This window comes from Canis lupus, chromosome 14 (genome assembly GCF_003254725.2).
Source record: "Canis lupus dingo isolate Sandy chromosome 14, ASM325472v2, whole genome shotgun sequence".
Taxonomy (NCBI): Eukaryota; Metazoa; Chordata; class Mammalia; order Carnivora; family Canidae; genus Canis; species Canis lupus.
This window is the reverse complement of record NC_064256.1, coordinates 11009700-11024058: the sequence shown is the minus strand read 5'-3', so window position 1 is coordinate 11024058 and position 14359 is coordinate 11009700. Positions and strand designations below refer to the sequence as shown.

The 14359-nt window shown below is 33.9% G+C and overlaps 1 long non-coding RNA gene across 8 annotated transcripts in view; it reads right to left on the bottom strand.

Annotated features, from left to right (window-relative positions):
- LOC112675026 (uncharacterized) overlaps nucleotides 1-14359 on the bottom strand; it is a 331068-nt gene that overhangs the window by 221683 nt on the left and 95026 nt on the right. The window lies entirely within an intron of this gene.

The window sequence follows — 14359 nt, the reverse complement described above, 5'->3', positions numbered from 1 at the left end:
TTTTTTGATCCATTCTATTTTTATCTCTTAATTGATGCATTTAGACTACTGATGTTTACAATGATTTTTGATATAGCTGGATTAATATCTACCATATTTATTAGTGTTTACTATTTGTTACTCTTGTACTTTGTTCCTATTTTTGTCTTCTACTCTTATTCTTCCTTTTGTGGTTTTATTTGAACATTTTGCGTAATTCTCTTTTCTCAGTATATCTGTTTTGCTCCTTTTTTTTTTACTTTTTAAATTTTTTTAAAGATTTGCAATATACATTTAAAAGTACTCAAGTCCACTTTCAAATAACACTATAACACTCATCAGTATAACATCTTATAATAACAAAATTATCCCAATTCCTCCCTCTTGTCCCTTATATCACTGCTGTCATTCATTCACTTATATGAATGCACATATAATGCACATAGGCATATATAAGCATAGATAAGCATACATATACATACATAATATATATGGACATAGTCAAATACATTGCTATTATTATTTTGAATAAAGTACAAAAAATAAAAGTTTTATTTACCTTCACTTATTCCTTTTCTGATTCTCTTTCTTTTTTTATGGATATCTGAGTCTCTAACCTATATCATGTTCCTCCTCTCTGAAGAAGTCATTTTAACATTTTCTGGGAAGATGAGTCTACTGGCAACAAATTCCCTCAGTTTGTATTTGTGTTGGAGGATCTTTATTTGTCTTTCACTTTTTAAAAGATAATTTCACAGGGTAAAGACTTCTAGGTTAATGAGCCTTTTTCTCTTAACACTAAATATGTCACTCTCTTCTTGCTTAGCTTCTGAGGGGAAGTTAGATGTAATTTGTATCTTTTCTTCTCCTTAGGTAAAATGTTTATTTCCTCTGGATTGCTTAGGATTTTTTTATATTTGATTTTCTGTAGTTTGTAACTGATATATCTAGGTGTAGTGTTTTGTTTTGTTTTGTTTTGTTTTGTTTGCATTTATCCTGCCTGGTGTTCTCTGAGCTTCCAAGACCTGTGGTTTGGTGTCTGGCATTAATTTGGACAAGTTCTTATTGCCTCAAATACTTCTTCTCTTTCTTTCTTTTTCTTCTGGTATTCCCATTACATGTATATAATACCTTTTGTAGTTTTCTCGAGTTTTTTTTTAATATTCTTTTCTATTGTTTCCTTCTTTTTTTTCTAGTCATTTTTTTGTTTGTTTGTTTCTGTTTGCTTTTTAGTCTTTGAGGTTTCTATTGAGATATACTCAGGCCCAAAGATTGTTTCCCCAACTGTGTATAATCCACTAAGAAGCCCATCAAATTTTTAATTCTTCATTTATCTTACAGTATTTTTGGTCTATAGCATTTCTTTTTTGAATCTCTCTTGAAATTTCCATTTCTCTGCTTATATTGTCCATCTGTTCTTTCATTCTGTTTACTTTATCTTTTGGACTGCTTTGTATATTAAACATAGTTGTCTTAAATTCCTGCTGTAATAATTCCAATACCCTTGCTCATAGCTAAGTCTGGTTCTGATGCTTATTCTATTTCTTCATCCTGTTTTTTGCCTTTTACCTCATCTTGTAATTTTTTCATGATATGCTAGGTAACAGGAACTGCTATAAATAGGCCTTTAATAATGTGGTGATAATGTATTGGGGGAAGGGAGTCTATTATTAGGCCTCAGTCTTTTAGTGACACTAGAACTGTGGACTGTGAACTATTACGTGTTTCTCAGTTTTTATCTCCCCTTAGAGGTACAGAATGGCTCAATAGGCTAGAGTTGGGTATTTCCTTTCTCCCAGTTCAGTAAGGCTCTCATAAAACCATAGGATACTAGACTCTGGCAAATTAGTTTCTCCTGAGAGCAAGCATTTTCAAGAACAGAATGCTCTGGTATATTTTCAAAATGGTTTCTTTCCCGTTCCCTCTTCAGAAAACACAAAGGATTTTTTTTTTTTTTTTTTTTGGTAGTTTTCATTATGAGAACTATGTAGGCTTCCTGGTGACAAACTCCATCATATAGGGCCTCCATTTGACTGGGTGCCCCTGGTGTTTTTAAGTCTCAAAGTTGTCCACAATAAGCTTTCATCAATTTGCCAATTACAATTCAGATTTTCCTACTCTGGCACTAACTCCCACAGAGATTTCAACCTGTGTGTTCTGCTTTAGTAAGTTTTGATTCTCTGTGTTCACCTGTTTGTCAAGTTTTAGAGGCAGCAGATTTCCCTATGATCTCTCTTTGTTATGAATCTAAAAATTGTTTCTTTTTTAGTTTATTCAGCTTTTTACTTGTTATTAAGACAGTGGTGACCCCAAAACTTCTTATATGCCAGACCAATTCAGGAGAGAAATACTTCATTAAAATGACATCAGAAAAATAATGTACTGTTGATCTCTGAAAGTTTTATTTAAAATAAAGACAGAAATAAATAGAAAGGTAACTTACAGATATGATTTGAAGTTGATTAAATAAAAATCATGCTGAGATTAATATAAAAGATAAAATTTAATTGTGTTATTAACCATATGTAGCTACAAATGAAAATGATTCTGATTTTTTACATATTTGTTCTACTTGTAAAGAAATCTACTTGAGCAAATTCAATGCACCCTGAAAGCTCTATGCTTTTTTTCTCAAATACAAAGACTTTGTATCCCCAAGTTAGTAGACAACTTGAAAGTAAAAAGTACAGCTCAGGTTTCTTTAGAAAATGTAGACATCACTCCTTCATATTTTGTGAAACGCAGATAGTACTTAGGAAAAAACCCAAACATTGATAGATGAGTAGAATAAATCTTGTCTAGGCAGTTCAAAAGAGTTACGAGCCTGTTTATTAGTTATTTATCAGTTCTTTCTTCTGATAAAATGGAACAAAAATACAAAGGGAATAACAATCCTGATATATACTTATATAAAGTATTTACTTGTTTGCTGACATTATTGAAAGCAGGGAACTCAAATTGAATCCATTAAAAATATTTATACTCTCCAAATCTTATCCTGTTGAAGAAGGATCCTGAGTCCTTCCAAGAATGTCCAGGACTGAGTGCATGGAATTTTAATGCTTCTGAGTCGATATAGTCCTTGGACTCAAGGCACCATTGGTTTTAAATACTTCTAATGCCAACAGAAGTAAGCAATTTCCCTCAAGTTTCTGCTACTGCTCTTGAACAAATTAGTTTGTTTTTCTTTAGCTACTATTCAAACTTAAATAGCACCCAATGTTCAGCTTGTTATCCTCATCCAAATGGGAAGGGTTATTCCCAGGGATGACTTGGCATAGTTTTGATTAAAGACTATTTTCACACATCCAGGAAAATAGCACAGTTAGCTGTGGAGACACAGAGTGGGGCCCAGAGGATTAATAAAGACCAGTAAACACTGACAAATGAAGCTTGTTTGTTCTCTTTGTATTATTTACTCTTATTCTTTGAGCAGAAGGCTGCCTAGCATAGCAGAAGCTGAAGTCTAGAGGGATTTAAGCGTTAACCAGACATTGCAGCATAAAAGAAGAAAAAAAGCAAAAATAAATTCATTTCATAGCACAAATACAACTTTCACAAAGAATTAAAAATGATTACCTATGGAGATTTCACATATATTTGTTCAAGAATTCAACATGATAAAATTTCTAATGCAAATGTGCTGCATTAAAAAAACCTTTTATTTTGTCCTTAAGCAGCATAATAATTATATTGAATCTTACCATCATTTATTAGTTCTTAAAGCCTTTTGCAATGTGTACTTTTATCAGTAGTGAGTAATTTTCAACAATTCATGCTACTTTTTAAAACTCTTTGTTTTCTGAGAAATTAACCCATGATTTCTTTTAAACTTGTAAACAAATGCTTGTGATATTATTTAGACCTCCCTTTTACCACAGTCCTCTCTGCCAGAGATTTTAAAACTAGCATATAAGGAAAGGCTTTAGGGGATATCTCAACACATTTTGGGCAAATGGGTAATTTTCTCAGGAGCGTCCATACCATTTTTCTATTTCCTCAAAGATGTCTAATGAAAAAACAAAGTGCAAAAACATCAAAAACATGTTTAAAACATTTAAGTTGATGTACATTTATTTAAAGCACTTGGTCTGATGCTCAAGGCAATGAGCATCCAAGGGGCAATGAGCAGACCAAGGGGCAAACCCACTTGTTTGAGAAAGAAAAAGTTCATATTTGAAAAAATACATTCTTGTCAGTTTAAAATCATTATTGCTAAATTTATGTTAAACAGATGATATTCTACTCATTTAATTTTTATTCAATATTTGAAAATGTCTCAGAAGAACAGAGGCAGGGTGGGGTGGGGTGGGGGCAAAGTAAAAGCTTTAAAACTTCCTAGGCCCAGCCTTAAATCATGCAAAATGCTATGGTCCATCCTTGAGCCTGTTACATAACCAGACAAATTTTCAGCTTTCTAATCTGAACAGCATATAAGATAGATGTGGTATCTCACACATGCTAACTATCCAATATGTATTAGTTTCAATCTCTTATTTGCTTTTAATTTCCATAAAAGTGCATAGTCTCATTTTTATTTTCTCAGAAGTGACATTTTAGTGACCAGTAACAGAGTGTAGTGACTATCTCTATTTTTCTTAGTCTTTAGAAAGGCACAAGTGGCAGGAAAAATGGTCAGTGTAGAAACTCACTAAACCTATTTCTACCTTGGCCAAATCAGTTTTTATAGACTACAAATTAATTGGACACAGCTAGATTTTGTTTACATTCTAGATACAACTACACATTGAAAAAGTAGAAGTTTTATTTAGAAGTGGCCCTGGAGATATGCCTCAAGAATCTCTGGTAAATGAATTGGAATTATGGTAGTCTGCAATGTGAAACATTTTCTGAGGCCACAGGCTCAAGTATACCAGGTCAGTAGGGGTTCTGGGAAGAAGAGAAAGTAGGATGGCAAAGACAAGCTTGCAATTTCACACTGTTGCCCAGGTCTAGTCCTGTGAATGGCTATTGAAAAACCCTATTCTCATCTTTATGAAATTCTGGGAGTATTTTTTATTATTTAATTTTAATACTATATGATTATCTTATCAATAATGACATTCTCAAAGTTCTTATAAAGAATCAAACAACATGATAGAATTCCCTGGGAATACCAAACAACATAAATATCTTAAAGATAGTTTAAACATTGAAATGAGTAGGGATACTTTGATGGGTCAGTGGTTGAGCCTCTGCCTTTGGCTCAGGGTGTGATCCTGGAGTCCTGGGATGGAGTCCCACATCAGGCTCCCTGCATAGAGCTTGCTTCTCCTCCCTCTTCCTATGTCATCTCTGCCTCTCTCTCTCTGTCTCTCATGAATAAATAAATAAAATATTTTTAAAAAATTGAAAAGAGTATTAATGTTGAGTTATTGAAAGGGATTATATGTTCTGCTGAGGTAATAATCTGTTGTGATCATTTATACTTCTCCCAACTAACCCACTGCAATTCACAAAATATGAATCTTATTTATAGTTAGAATCCAATGTAATGATAAATTTTAATTCTAAATACTTTGTATTGCATATAAATTCATCATGACATTTTGAATAATTATTACTTTGAATTTTCTTTACTTGACTTTCATTAACTATATTTCTTGACAAGGAAGTTATAAATTTCAAACAACATAAATATTTCATTAGAGGGAAATTTTTACAAAGATAAAACTTTCTTCAAAATATTGCCTTTTGTATCTGAGGTGTTTAATGTCATTTTTCTATTTTCTTATTTTTTTAATGTCATTTTTTAAAATACATTTTTATTTTTGTAAAATGAAATGCTTTATGAAGATGCAATTTATTACTAAATAACACAGAAAGTACAATAAATCAACTATACATAAAGCTAATATAGTGTCTAGCACTCTGCACAGGAATAAAATGAAATTATCCTTTGTTTTGAATATTTCCAGCAGAGGATTTGCTACAATTATTATACTGAATTTGATCAACAACAGTTCACCTTATGAGGGTTATTAGACTAGCAGCAAATTAACTCAGAAACAGAGACTTTTAGAGCTGTAAAAATGTATCCTTATTCAAGTAGGCTAGGATGTCCCATAACATAGGTTTCAAATTTGATTATAAGACCTAAGAATCATTTCAACAATATTTTCTAATTTGGGCATAAGACAACCAGCCACAGAACAAAAGGTGTAAAGAAAAGCATAGAAAAAAAGTCCTTCCTTCTCTCTTCTTTTTTTGTTTCTTCTTGATATTGAAATAGATGGAAGGAACAAGAGAGAAGGGAAAGCCCTAGTAGATTTCCAGAAGCTAAGAAACTCTGTAGAATGACACTTCCAATAGAAAAAAGTACTGGGAAGACTGGCCAGTTAACAATACAGGGGCCAAGTCCTGTCCACAACAGGCAAAGAGAGCCATTACAGATGACTGGAGGTAAATGCAGCTCAGCCACAACAGTTGGGCGTATACAACATACATAGAAGACACTCCTGAAACACCAGGGAATATTGCACTGTAGGTCACTATAAGACTTCTTCATATAGCCACAATTTCCAAGAGTAAGAGATGTAGCTGACTTTCCTAACACATAGAAAAAGACACAGATAGACAAAATAAGGAGACAGAGGAATATGTTGCAAATGAAAGAAAAGGACAAGGTCACATGAAGAGAGCTAAATAAAATGGAGGTAAGTAATATGCCTGACAGAGAATTTAAAATAATAGTCATAAAGATACTCACTGGATTTGAGAAAAAATTAGAAGAGCTCAGTGAGATCCTCAACAAAGAGACAGAAAACAAGAACCAATCAGAAATGAAAAACTCAATAAGTGAAATTGAAAAGAGACTAGATGGAATAAATAGTACACTAGAGGAAGCAGAGAGCAGAGAATGGATCAGCAACCTGGAGTACAGACTAATGGAAAGCAATCAAGCTGAACAGGAGGAAGAAAAAAATAATAATAATAAATAAAAATAAACTTAGGAAACTCAACAAGACCATGAAGCATAAGAAAATTCACATTATAGTGATCTGAGAAAGTGAAAAGAGAGAAAGGGGGTCAGAACTTTTATTTGAAGAAATAATGGCTGAAAACTTCCCAAATGGAGAAGGAAACAGAACTTCACATCCAGGAGGCACAGAGAGTTGCCAACAAAAGCAACCCAAGGAGTCCCACACCAAGAAGTGGAGTAATTAAAATGTTAAAAAGTAGTGATTAGGATAGCATTTTAAAAGCAGCAAGAAAAAAGAAAACAGTTACATACAAGAGAACTTGTATAAGGCTATCAGTGGATTCTTAAGCAGAAACTTTGCAGGCCAGAAGAGAGGGACTGACAGAAAGTGCTAATAGAAACAAAAAGCCTGCAGGCAAGAATGCTTACTCCAGCAAGGCTATATCATTCAGAATAAAAGGAAAGATAAAGAGTTTCCCAGACAAACAGAAGTTAAAGGAATTCATGACTAAGAAATGTTAAAGGGGACTCTTTGAATGGAGAGGAAAGACCATAAGCATGAGTAAGAAAAATAGGAAACACAAAAGTAGTAAAATTAAGTATATCTATAAAAATCAGTCAAGGAATTCACAAAATCAAAGGATGTAAAGTAAGGTACCATATTATCTAAAATGGAAGGAATGGAGTAAAGAATGAGTTCAAACCTACGTGACCATCAGCTTAATACAGACTGCAATATGCATAATATAGCAGTTACCTAATGGTTACCTAATGGTAACCACAAATCAAAAACCAGTAATAGAAATGCAAGAAATAAGAACAAGGTATCCATGTATATCACCAAAGAAAGCCAGCAAATCATAAGAGAAGACAGCAAGAAATGGATAAAGAAGATGTGGTATATATATATATATATATACACAATGGAATATTATTCAGCCATTAGAAATGTTGAATATCCACCATTTGCATCAACATGGATGGAACTGGAGGGTATTATGATGAGTGAAGTAAGTCAATAAGAGAAGGACAAACATTATATGGTTTTACTCATATGGGGAATATAAAAAATAGTGAAAGGGATTATAGGGGAAAGGAGAGAAAAATGAGTGGGGAAAAAATCAGAGGGGGTGACAGAACATGGGAGACTCCCAACTCTGGGAAACGAACAAGGGGTAGTGGAAAGGGAGGTGGGCAGGGAGATAGGGTGACTGGGTGATGGGTACTAAGCGAGGCACTTGACAGGATGAGCACTAGGTGTTATACTATATGTTGGCAAATTGAACTCCAATAAAAAAATATACAAAAAAAAAAAAAAGAGAGAAGAGAGCAAGAGAAGAAAGGAACAGAGAACTATAAAAACAAACATTAAACAAATAACAAAATGGCAATAAGCACAACCTATCAATAATTACTTTGAATTTAAATAGGCTTAACATTTCAATAAAAAGATACAGTGTGATGGAATGGATAAAAAAAAAAGAATCATCTATATATTGCCAATGAGAGATTAATTTCAGACTAAAAAAATACTAAGATTAAAAGTAAAGAGATGGAAGAGCATTTATCATGCAAATGAAAATGAAAAGAAAGCCAGTGTAGCAATACTTATATTGGACAAACTAGACTTTAAACCAAAGACTATAACAAGAGATGAAGAGGGCACTACATAATCATAAAAGGAGCAATCTAACAAGAACCTATACCAATTGTAAATATTTAGGCACCCAACATGGGAGCACCCAAATACGTAAAGGACATAATAACAAACATAAAGAAAGTAACTGATATTAATACAGTAATAGTAGGAGACTTTAACACACTACTTATCTCATTGGATATATCATCCAAACAGAAAATCAATAAGGAAACAGAAGCTTTGAATGACACATTGGATCAGATGGATCTAACAGATATATTCAAAACATTCCATCCTAAAACAGCAGAATATCATTCTTTCCAAGTGCACATAGAACATTCTCCAGAATAGATTACATATTAAACCACAAAACATGTCTCAACAAATTGAAAAAAGACTAAAATCATACCATTCATCTTTTCTGACCACAATGCTATAAAACTACAAATCAACCACAAGAAAAAATCTAGAAAGAGGACAAATACATGGAGGTTAAATAACATGCTACTAAACAATGAATGGGCCAACCAAAAAATCAAAAAGGAAACTAAAAGATATATGGGAACAAATGAAAATGAAAACACAGTAGTCCAAAATCTTTGGGATGCATCAAAAGCTATTCTCAGAGGGAAGTTTATAGCACTACAGGCCTACCTGAAGAAGGAAGAAAAATTTCAAAGAAACACCTAACCTTACTCCTGAAGGTAGTAGAAAAAGAACAAGCCAAGCCCAAAGCCAGTAGAATGAAAAAAATAATAAATATTAGAGTAGAAATAAGCTAAATAGAAGCTAAAAGAGCAATAAACAGATCAACAAAAGCAGAAGCAGAAGCTGGTTCTTTGAAAATAAAAACAAAATTCATAAACCTTTAGCCAAAGTCATTAAAAAAGAGAACTCAAATAAATAAAATTAGAAATGAAAGAGGAGAAATAACAACCAATACCACAGAAATATAAAGGATTATAAGATAATATTATAACAAATTATATGTCAACAAATTGGACAAACTAGAAGAAATGGATAAATTCATGAAAATATATAATCTCCCAAAAAATCAGGAAGAAAGAAAATTTGAACAGACTGATTACCAGCAATTAAATTGAATCAGCAATCAAAAAACTCCCAACAAACAAAAGTCCAGGATCAGATGTCTTCACACGTGAATTCTACTAAACATTTATAGAAGAGTTAATATGTATTTTCAAAGTATTTGAAAAAATAGAAGAGTAAGGAAATTTTCCCAATTCATTCCATGAGGCCAGCATTACCCTGATACCAAAGCCATACAAAGACAATACAAAAAAAAAAAAAGAGAGAGAGAGAGAGAGAATTATAGACTAATATCTCTGATGAACATAGATGTAAAAACCCTTGGCAAGATGCTAACAAACCAAATTCAACAATACATTAAAAACATTATTCACCATGATCAAGTAGGATTTAGTCCCAGGATACAAGGGTGGCTCAGTTGTCATAAATCATATCAGCAAGAGAAAGAGTAAAAACCATATAATCATTTCAATAGATGCAGAAAAAGCATTTGACAAAGTACAACATCTATTCATGATAAAAACCCTCAATGAAGTAGGTTTAAAGGGAACATACCTCAGCATAATAAGAGTCATATATGAAAAACCCACAGCTAGTACCATACTCAATGGTAAAAAAACTTAGAGCTTTTCCCTATGTCTCCTGAGGCAAGGGAAACAAAAGCAACACAAAACTAAACAAAAAAAAGCAAACAAACAAGAAGTATTGTGACTATATGAAAATAAAAAGCTTCCATACAGCAAAGGAAACAAAGAACAAAACCAAAAGACAACCTATTTAATAGGTGATATTTGCAAATGACATGTCTGATAAGGAGTTAGTATCCAAAATATATAAAGAACTCATAAAACTCAATACCCCCAAACCCCCAAATAATCCAATTTAAAAATGGGCAGAAGACATGAACAGGCATTTCTCCAAAGAAAACATCCAGATGGCCAATAGACATGAAAAAATGCTCGTTGTCACTCATCATCAGGGAAATACAAATCAAAACCACAATGAGATAATCACTTCACACCTACTGAATGGCTAAAGTCAAAAACACAAGAAACAGTAACTATTGGCAAGGATGTGGAGGAAAAAGAACCCTCACGCAAGGAATGCAAACTGGCACATCCACTGTGAAAAACAGTATGGATGTTCTTCAAATATTAAAAATAGAATTACCATATGATCCAGTAATTCCACTACTGGATATTTACACAAAGAAATGAATAAAACTAATTTCAAAAGATATATGCACTCCTACGTTTATAGCAGCATTATTTACAATAGTAAAGATAGAAAAGCAATTTAAATGTTCATCAATAGATGAATGGATAAAGATGTGGTGTGTGTGTATACATAGACAAAGGAATACTATTCAGCCAGAAAAAATAATGAAATATTGCCATTTGCAACATCATGATTGGACTTAGAGAGTATAATGCTAAGTGAAATAAGTCAGAGAAAAACAAATACAATATTATTTCACTCATGGGGAATTTAAGAAACAAAACAAAGAAAAAAAGAGACAAAAAAAAGAACAGACTCTTACCTATAGAGAACAAACTAATGGTTACTAGAGACAAAGGTTGGTGGGAGGATGGGTGAATTAGGTGAAAGGGATGAAGTGTACACTTATCATGATGAGCACTGAGTAATGTACAGAATTGCTGAATCACTAATTTTACACCCGAAACTAACATAATACTCTATGTTAACTATACTGGAATTGAAATTTTAAAAATTAACAAATGGACAAAATAAAGAGAGAAAAAAGTAAAAACCCCTAAGGATGAGAACTGAAAGAACTTTTAAGACTAGGGATGTTCAATTTGAAAATACTTGATGCCAGCTATATAATTGTCACCACAATTATGCCCTTTCCCCCTCAATTTTACCAAATCTTTAATAAGGTCTTATGTACCAATAAGCTTTGTGGGACTGACATTTTTATTTAATTTTATCTACCACCCCACCCCTGTACTCCCACCCTCAATTCCCAAATTTACATTTCCCATTTTGTCTGGCATGGTACAGAATAGAAATAGAATGGGTGGGACTGAGAAGCATTTTAGTAGAAATAGAACAGCATAAAGGATAACCATTAAAATATAAGTTGTACAAAATCTGCAGGGATCCTAAAGAGTACATGCAGCAGAAAAGTATTTTTATTAAATCTTATGAGATCTTAAATAGCAGGGTGTGCTAGTAGTCATGTTATGATGTTGTGGTGGGCAAAATATGGGTCCCCAAAGATATCCATGCCCTGATCACTGGAACTTGTGAATATGTTACTTTATATAATAAAAGAATTAAGGTTGAATATGCAATTTCATTTGCTTATTAGATGGCCTGGAGATGTGGAGATTATTCTGGATACCTAGCCCCTAGATGAGTTCCCTCTGGACCAGGTATCTTTCTCTGAACAATTATGTGAACTTAGGAAAGGACTGAGTTATATCCTAGAGGTAAATATACTGCTAGCTCAGATATGGGTATTAATTTCTGATTGCATTCTCAGAACTCTGTTATATCAGGGAAATTAAGTTAATAATAGGTAATATGTTAACTATCATCTCCTGCCCCACATGCCTACATGTCTCAATTATCCTTAAAATCGTCATTCACAGGAAACTTCCCTCCCTGCCATCAGGTTTTCCATTCTGATTCCTGCTCTATGAATCCTGCTAAAAATGGTTAATAGGCATAGAGACTGGTGTCACTAGAAATTTATAGTATTGGATTTTTACTTGGTTTATTCCTTCTACCATTTCTCAAAGAGACTAAACCAAGCACTTATCCACCTCTCCCTGCTCAGGATGTCTTTATCCCATTATCTCTGGTTGTGATAAACAGAGCAGAAACTAAGTCAGGAACTACCTTGAGGCTCTTTCTTTTCTCCCCTCTAAATATATGTGTCTAACTACTTCTACAGTCTCTATAATTTTGTGACTCCAAAATCTTTATCTTTCGCTAAGATTAGTTTAACTGAATTGTAGATGGAGATTTCTCTCTCACTTCCCACTCCAAAATAAGCACTAAGTCCTGTCCATACTGCTTTCTATCTTCTGAATCTGTACACTTCTACCTCCATGCATAACTTGATCTAGGCTACCCTTTCTTACCTGGACTGTTGTAACTGTCCAACTATACCAACAAAAGTGTATCTGTACCATATACATTTTCCATCTTGTTATAATGAATAAGTCTGTCTATGTTCCTAACATTAAATTCCATTTTACAATGGATTCAATATCTTCTAATTACACAAAGCCTCTGGTCATTTTTATCTCCCTGCACTATCAATTTTGCCCTCTTGGCACCATCATTTCCATCAATGTGCAAGCAAGCTCGATTATCTTATATTGTAAAAACTAGAAACTCTATTGCCTCCCATAATCCTCCAGCCACTGTCCCTATTCTCTCAAGAGCAAAACTCTACCCCTACTTCTTTTGGTATTCTCTCCTTCCTCTTTTTTTAATTCTCTCTTGAACCTACTTCAAACAGGCTTTTGTCTGTTTCCACATTATCAAACTGCTATGGCCAAGGTCACAAATAATCCACAATTACAAAATCAAATAGTTTCTTCTCTTCCTTCATGTATCAATAGCATTTACTATTGTAGTTTTACTTGTTCCTTTTTGAAACATGTTCTTTGTTTGATTTGTGCAGTATAGGTTTCTTCTCCTGCCAATAACAATAGCTACTCCTTGTTATGCTCCTTTGCCAGGCCCTCTTTTTATTTCCGGTAACCAAATATTAGAGTGCTACATACAGCACTTAATCCTTGAGTCATCTGCTCAATATATACTCATTCCCAAGGAAAATGGCCCATCTCTTTGGTTTAAAATACACTGACAATTCCCAAGTCTATATTTCCCCAACCCAGATCTCTCCTCCAAATATAGTCTCATAAATACCAATTTCTACTCATAATTTCCACCTGGATGCTTATAGGCATCTCAACAGTAACAGTGAAACATAGAATAGTACCACCCTCTTCCTAAAAGGGTTTCTTCGGCATCTCAGCATAGCAACTCCATCCTTCCAATTGCTCAGGTCAAAAACCTTACAGCTGTTCTTTTTTTTTTTAAATTTTTTTAAAATTTATTTATGATAGCCACACAGTGAGAGAGAGAGAGAGAGGCAGAGACATAGGCAGAGGGAGAAGCAGGCTCCATGCATCGGGAGCCCGACGTGGGATTGGATCCCCGGTCTCCAGGATCGCGCCCTGGGCCAAAGGCAGGCGCTAAACCGCTGCGCCACCCAGGGATCCCTGTTCTTTTAATCATATTAAAGTTAGCAGCAAATCCTCTCTCATCTCTGCATTCTAAGTATATCCTGAAACAAGTATTCCTCACACTTCCACCATCACTACAACCCTTGTCCAAGCCACCACTACCTCTGTCCTGGATAAGTGCATTAGTTCTCTAACTGGTATTCCTGCTGTCCTTATCCACATAGCTTATTCTCTACAAGCAGATAGAATTATGCTTCAAAAATTATATAGATTATGTCATTCCTTTGCTGAAATTTTCAGTCTTAGTTGGAATAAAAGTCAAAGCATTTACAGTGACTGAGAGGACACTGTGTGATCCAGCTCCCAACCACTTCTCTTATATTTCTGAATGAAAATCTGTGGGCATCAGCCTACTGCCTTGAATCCTCCAGTGACTAACCCCCAGTGACTAATCCTCCAGTGACTAACCCCCTCCAGTGACTAACCCCTGCCTTCCAAATAAGACCAGATTCTATAGAAAAGCATTCAATACTCTTTAGT